The 7,744-nt window shown below is 34.4% G+C and overlaps 2 non-coding genes across 2 annotated transcripts; both read right to left on the bottom strand.

Annotated features, from left to right (window-relative positions):
• Positions 1 to 3,393: 3,393 nt before the first annotated feature.
• On the bottom strand, positions 3,394 to 3,467 carry TRNAN-AUU (transfer RNA asparagine (anticodon AUU)). Its single transcript has one exon. It is a non-coding gene; the product is annotated as a tRNA-Asn (tRNA).
• A 2,265-nt stretch (positions 3,468 to 5,732) lies between these two features.
• Positions 5,733 to 5,806, bottom strand: TRNAN-AUU (transfer RNA asparagine (anticodon AUU)). The gene has a single exon. It is a non-coding gene; the product is annotated as a tRNA-Asn (tRNA).
• Positions 5,807 to 7,744: the final 1,938 nt, after the last annotated feature.

The following is a 7,744-nucleotide window of genomic DNA, read 5'->3' on the forward strand; positions in this document are numbered from 1 at the left end:
TCATCTAAAACGTTTCCTAGAAAAACTTTAAAAAGTCAATAATCTGGAGAGTTTTTGTAAGATGTTTCTTCCATCAACCAACGAAGAAACACATTGGTACTTTCCCATGATGAGTGAGTGCTTCAGGATCTCTTGCACTTACATGTGCAGCAGAGTACTGCAATGGAAGCATGCTGGGCCCATAACCCAGAGGTAGGCAGATTGAAACTATCCTCTGCTATATGCATTTTTTTTGTTAATTAAAGTAATCCAAAACTGGGATTGATATTTTGTCTCTTTTATTTTTACTTAAAGTACAATAACTTTTACCATTTTAATTTGTTTTAATAGTATATTGACAGTATTGTTTTCTTTCAAAAATCCACTTCATTTTCTTTACCCTATTATTAAAATGGTAATTGACAAAAACAAACTACATTGTCACCAGAAGAGCAATACAAAATGTACAAGTGATATATTAAAATCATCTTTCCAGCTTGAATTTCAATGATGCATTGGGTCAACAATTTTGTGAGAAACATCTTCACCCTTAAATAAAGATTTTCTTAATTCCTTACCTGTGTGCTAATTAGATATCACCTTGTTTTCACATTAAACAGACTTCCACATGAGAAAGCAGCAAGGATGCAGTGGCGTTAATGTTTCCTGGTGTCAACCTGTATTATTTCAGTAGACATTGAAATGAGGATACATCTTGCTGCCTTTCCAATGAAGCAAGTTTAATTTAGTAATAGGTGAAAAACCATTCCTACAAAGGTGTTAATAAGAGACTTGGCTTTGTGGACACTTTTCAGAGAACAAATTTGTTAGCATAAAAATAAAGCCAGAAAATGAAGAGCTGTTTAATCACGCAATTTGATTTTTTTGCCAGCATATTTCTTTTTCTCTGCAACCCAATGCTAAATTGTGCTTCCTAGATGTTTTTATAAAATCCCTGAATCAAATCTAACTCTGATTACATCAGAGAAGGCCAGGTACCCTACACCATAACAGGGGGTATGAAATTTGACTTGTCTACTTAAAGATCACCAAAATCTGATAACAAGGTCAATTACGTCCCTGGGTGGGATTGAACCACCAACCTTTTGGTTAATAGCCGTACACACTAACTGATTGCGCCACAGAGACACTTTGCAAAAGTACATACTGACAAATGCTAATAAGCATTCATCTAAAACGTTTCCTAGAAAAACTTAAAAAAGTCAATAATCTGGAGAGTTTTTGTAAGATGTTTCTTCTATCAACCAACGAAGAAACACATTGGTACTTTCCCATGATGAGTGAGTGCTTCAGGATCTCTTGCACTTACATGTGCAGCAGAGTACAGCAATGGAAGCATGCTGGGCCCATAACCCAGAGGTAGGCAGATTGAAACTATCCTCTGCTATATGCATTTTTTTGTTTGTTAATTAAAGTAATCCAAAACTGGGATTGATATTTTGGCTCTTTTATTTTTACTTAAAGTACAATAACTTTTACCATTTTAATTTGTTTTAATAGTATATTGACAGTATTGTTTTCTTTCAAAAATCCACTTCATTTTCTTTACCCTATTATTAAAATGGTAATTGACAAAAACAAACTACATTGTCACCAGAAGAGCAATACAAAATGTACAAGTGATATATTAAAATCATCTTTCCAGCTTGAATTTCAATGATGCATTGGGGCAACGATTTTGTGAGAAACATCTTCACCCTTAAATAAAGATTTTCTTAATTCCTTACCTGTGTGCTAATTAGATATCACCTTGTTTTCACATTAAACAGACTTCCACATGAGAAAGCAGCAAGGATGCAGTGGCGTTAATGTTTCCTGGTGTCAACCTGTATTATTTCAGTAGACATTGAAATGAGGATGCATCTTGCTGCCTTTCCAATGAAGCAAGTTTAATTTAGTAATAGGTGAAAAACCATCCTTACAAAGGTGTTAATCAGAGACTTGGCTTTGTGGACACTTTTCAGAGAACAAATTTGTTAGCATAAAAATAAAGCCAGAAAATAAAGAGCTGTTTAATCACTCAATTGGATTTTTCTGCCAGCATATTTTTTTTCTCTGCAACCCACTGCTAAATTGTGCTTCCTAGCTGTTTTTATAAAATCACTGAATCAAATCTAACTCTGATTACATCAGAGAAGGCCAGGTACCCTACACCATAACAGGGGGTTTGAAATTTTGACTTGTCTACTTAAAGATCACCAAAATCTGATAACAAGGTCAATTAGGTCCCTGGGTGCGATTGAACCACCAACCTTTTGGTTAATAGCCGTACATACTAACTGATTGCGCCACAGAGACACTTTGCAAAAGTCCATACTGACAAAGGCTAATAAGCATTCATCTAAAACGTTTCCTAGAAAAACTTTAAAAAGTCAATAATCTGGAGAGTTTTTGTAAGATGTTTCTTCCATTAACCAACGAAGAAACACATTGGTACTTTCCCATGATGAGTGAGTGCTTCAGGATCTCTTGAACTTACATGTGCAGCAGAGTACTGCAATGGAAGCATGCTGGGCCCATAACCCAGAGGTAGGCAGATTGAAACTATCCTCTGCTATATGCATTTTTTTTGTTAATTAAAGTAATCCAAAACTGGGATTGATATTTTGTCTCTTTTATTTTTACTTAAAGTACAATAACTTTTACCATTTTAATTTGTTTTAATAGTATATTGACAGTATTGTTGTCTTTCAAAAATCCACTTCATTTTCTTTACCCTATTATTAAAATGGTAATTGACAAAAACAAACTACATTGTCACCAGAAGAGCAATACAAAATGTACAAGTGATATATTAAAATCATCTTTCCAGCTTGAATTTCAATGATGCATTGGGTCAACAATTTTGTGAGAAACATCTTCTCCCTTAAATAAAGATTTTCTTAATTCCTTACCTGTGTGCTAATTAGATATCACCTTGTTTTCACATTAAACAGACTTCCACATGAGAAAGCAGCAAGGATGCAGTGGCGTTAATGTTTCCTGGTGTCAACTTGTATTATTTCAGTACACATTGAAATGAGGATGCATCTTGCTGCCTTTCCAATGAAGCAAGTTTAATTTAGTAATAGGTGAAAAACCATCCTTACAAAGGTGTTAATCAGAGACTTGGCTTTGTGGACACTTTTCAGAGAACAAATTTGTTAGCATAAAAATAAAGCCAGAAAATGAAGAGCTGTTTAATCACTCAATTGGATTTTTTTGCCAGCATATTTCTTTTTCTCTGCAACCCACTGCTAAATTGTGCTTCCTAGCTGTTTTTTATAAAATCACTGAATCAAATCTAACTCTGATTACATCAAAGAAGGCCATGTACCCTACACCATAAGAGGAGGTTTGAAATTTTGACTTGTCTACTTAAATATCACCAAAATCTGATCACAAGGTTAATTACGTCCCTGGGTGGGATTGAACCACCAACCTTTTGGTCAATAGCCAAACACACTAACCGATTGCGCCACAGAGACACTTTGCAAAAGTCCATACTGACAAAGGCTAATAAGCATTCATCTAAAACGTTTCCTAGAAAAACTTTAAAAAGTCAATAATCTGGAGAGTTTTTGTAAGATGTTTCTTCCATCAACCAACGAAGAAACACATTGGTACTTTCCCATGATGAGTGAGTGCTTCAGGATCTCTTGCACTTACATGTGCAGCAGAGTACTGCAATGGAAGCATGCTGGGCCCATAACCCAGAGGTAGGCAGATTGAAACTATCCTCTGCTATATGCATTTTTTTTGTTAATTAAAGTAATCCAAAACTGGGATTGATATTTTGTCTCTTTTATTTTTACTTAAAGTACAATAACTTTTACCATTTTAATTTGTTTTAATAGTATATTGACAGTATTGTTTTCTTTCAAAAATCCACTTCATTTTCTTTACCCTATTATTAAAATGGTAATTGACAAAAACAAACTACATTGTCACCAGAAGAGCAATACAAAATGTACAAGTGATATATTAAAATCATCTTTCCAGCTTGAATTTCAATGATGCATTGGGTCAACAATTTTGTGAGAAACATCTTCACCCTTAAATAAAGATTTTCTTAATTCCTTACCTGTGTGCTAATTAGATATCACCTTGTTTTCACATTAAACAGACTTCCACATGAGAAAGCAGCAAGGATGCAGTGGCATTAATGTTTCCTGGTGTCAACCTGTATTATTTCAGTAGACATTGAAATGAGGATACATCTTGCTGCCTTTCCAATGAAGCAAGTTTAATTTAGTAATAGGTGAAAAACCATCCCTACAAAGGTGTTAATCAGAGACTTGGCTTTGTGGACACTTTTCAGAGAACAAATTTGTTAGCATAAAAATAAAGCCAGAAAATGAAGAGCTGTTTAATCACGCAATTTGATTTTTTTGCCAGCATATTTCTTTTTCTCTGCAACCCAATGCTAAATTGTGCTTCCTAGATGTTTTTATAAAATCACATAATCAAATCTAACTCTGATTACATCAGAGAAGGCCAGGTACCCTACACCATAACAGGGGGTATGAAATTTGACTTGTCTACTTAAAGATCACCAAAATCTGATAACAAGGTCAATTACGTCCCTGAGTGGGATTGAACCACCAACCTTTTGGTTAATAGCCGTACACACTAACTGATTGCGCCACAGAGACACTTTGCAAAAGTACATACTGACAAATGCTAATAAGCATTCATCTAAAACGTTTCCTAGAAAAACTTAAAAAAGTCAATAATCTGGAGAGTTTTTGTAAGATGTTTCTTCTATCAACCAACGAAGAAACACATTTATACTTTCCCATGATGAGTGAGTGCTTCAGGATCTCTTGCACTTACATGTGCAGCAGAGTACAGCAATGGAAGCATGCTGGGCCCATAACCCAGAGGTAGGCAGATTGAAACTATCCTCTGCTATATGCATTTTTTTGTTTGTTAATTAAAGTAATCCAAAACTGGGATTGATATTTTGGCTCTTTTATTTTTACTTAAAGTACAATAACTTTTACCATTTTAATTTGTTTTAATAGTATATTGACAGTATTGTTTTCTTTCAAAAATCCACTTCATTTTCTTTACCCTATTATTAAAATGGTAATTGACAAAAACAAACTACATTGTCACCAGAAGAGCAATACAAAATGTACAAGTGATATATTAAAATCATCTTTCCAGCTTGAATTTCAATGATGCATTGGGGCAACGATTTTGTGAGAAACATCTTCACCCTTAAATAAAGATTTTCTTAATTCCTTACCTGTGTGCTAATTAGATATCACCTTGTTTTCACATTAAACAGACTTCCACATGAGAAAGCAGCAAGGATGCAGTGGCGTTAATGTTTCCTGGTGTCAACTTGTATTATTTCAGTACACATTGAAATGAGGATGCATCTTGCTGCCTTTCCAATGAAGCAAGTTTAATTTAGTAATAGGTGAAAAACCATCCTTACAAAGGTGTTAATCAGAGACTTGGCTTTGTGGACACTTTTCAGAGAACAAATTTGTTAGCATAAAAATAAAGCCAGAAAATGAAGAGCTGTTTAATCACTCAATTGGATTTTTTTGCCAGCATATTTCTTTTTCTCTGCAACCCACTGCTAAATTGTGCTTCCTAGCTGTTTTTTATAAAATCACTGAATCAAATCTAACTCTGATTACATCAAAGAAGGCCATGTACCCTACACCATAAGAGGAGGTTTGAAATTTTGACTTGTCTACTTAAATATCACCAAAATCTGATCACAAGGTTAATTACGTCCCTGGGTGGGATTGAACCACCAACCTTTTGGTCAATAGCCAAACACACTAACCGATTGCGCCACAGAGACACTTTGCAAAAGTCCATACTGACAAAGGCTAATAAGCATTCATCTAAAACGTTTCCTAGAAAAACTTTAAAAAGTCAATAATCTGGAGAGTTTTTGTAAGATGTTTCTTCCATCAACCAACGAAGAAACACATTGGTACTTTCCCATGATGAGTGAGTGCTTCAGGATCTCTTGCACTTACATGTGCAGCAGAGTACTGCAATGGAAGCATGCTGGGCCCATAACCCAGAGGTAGGCAGATTGAAACTATCCTCTGCTATATGCATTTTTTTTGTTAATTAAAGTAATCCAAAACTGGGATTGATATTTTGTCTCTTTTATTTTTACTTAAAGTACAATAACTTTTACCATTTTAATTTGTTTTAATAGTATATTGACAGTATTGTTTTCTTTCAAAAATCCACTTCATTTTCTTTACCCTATTATTAAAATGGTAATTGACAAAAACAAACTACATTGTCACCAGAAGAGCAATACAAAATGTACAAGTGATATATTAAAATCATCTTTCCAGCTTGAATTTCAATGATGCATTGGGTCAACAATTTTGTGAGAAACATCTTCACCCTTAAATAAAGATTTTCTTAATTCCTTACCTGTGTGCTAATTAGATATCACCTTGTTTTCACATTAAACAGACTTCCACATGAGAAAGCAGCAAGGATGCAGTGGCATTAATGTTTCCTGGTGTCAACCTGTATTATTTCAGTAGACATTGAAATGAGGATACATCTTGCTGCCTTTCCAATGAAGCAAGTTTAATTTAGTAATAGGTGAAAAACCATCCCTACAAAGGTGTTAATCAGAGACTTGGCTTTGTGGACACTTTTCAGAGAACAAATTTGTTAGCATAAAAATAAAGCCAGAAAATGAAGAGCTGTTTAATCACGCAATTTGATTTTTTTGCCAGCATATTTCTTTTTCTCTGCAACCCAATGCTAAATTGTGCTTCCTAGATGTTTTTATAAAATCACATAATCAAATCTAACTCTGATTACATCAGAGAAGGCCAGGTACCCTACACCATAACAGGGGGTATGAAATTTGACTTGTCTACTTAAAGATCACCAAAATCTGATAACAAGGTCAATTACGTCCCTGAGTGGGATTGAACCACCAACCTTTTGGTTAATAGCCGTACACACTAACTGATTGCGCCACAGAGACACTTTGCAAAAGTACATACTGACAAATGCTAATAAGCATTCATCTAAAACGTTTCCTAGAAAAACTTAAAAAAGTCAATAATCTGGAGAGTTTTTGTAAGATGTTTCTTCTATCAACCAACGAAGAAACACATTTATACTTTCCCATGATGAGTGAGTGCTTCAGGATCTCTTGCACTTACATGTGCAGCAGAGTACAGCAATGGAAGCATGCTGGGCCCATAACCCAGAGGTAGGCAGATTGAAACTATCCTCTGCTATATGCATTTTTTTGTTTGTTAATTAAAGTAATCCAAAACTGGGATTGATATTTTGGCTCTTTTATTTTTACTTAAAGTACAATAACTTTTACCATTTTAATTTGTTTTAATAGTATATTGACAGTATTGTTTTCTTTCAAAAATCCACTTCATTTTCTTTACCCTATTATTAAAATGGTAATTGACAAAAACAAACTACATTGTCACCAGAAGAGCAATACAAAATGTACAAGTGATATATTAAAATCATCTTTCCAGCTTGAATTTCAATGATGCATTGGGGCAACGATTTTGTGAGAAACATCTTCACCCTTAAATAAAGATTTTCTTAATTCCTTACCTGTGTGCTAATTAGATATCACCTTGTTTTCACATTAAACAGACTTCCACATGAGAAAGCAGCAAGGATGCAGTGGCGTTAATGTTTCCTGGTGTCAACCTGTATTATTTCAGTAGACATTGAAATGAGGATGCATCTTGCTGCCTTTCCAATGAAGCAAGTTTAATTTAGT

Source organism: Pseudophryne corroboree, unplaced genomic scaffold, assembly GCF_028390025.1.
Source record: "Pseudophryne corroboree isolate aPseCor3 unplaced genomic scaffold, aPseCor3.hap2 scaffold_509, whole genome shotgun sequence".
In the NCBI taxonomy this organism is placed as follows: Eukaryota; Metazoa; Chordata; class Amphibia; order Anura; family Myobatrachidae; genus Pseudophryne; species Pseudophryne corroboree.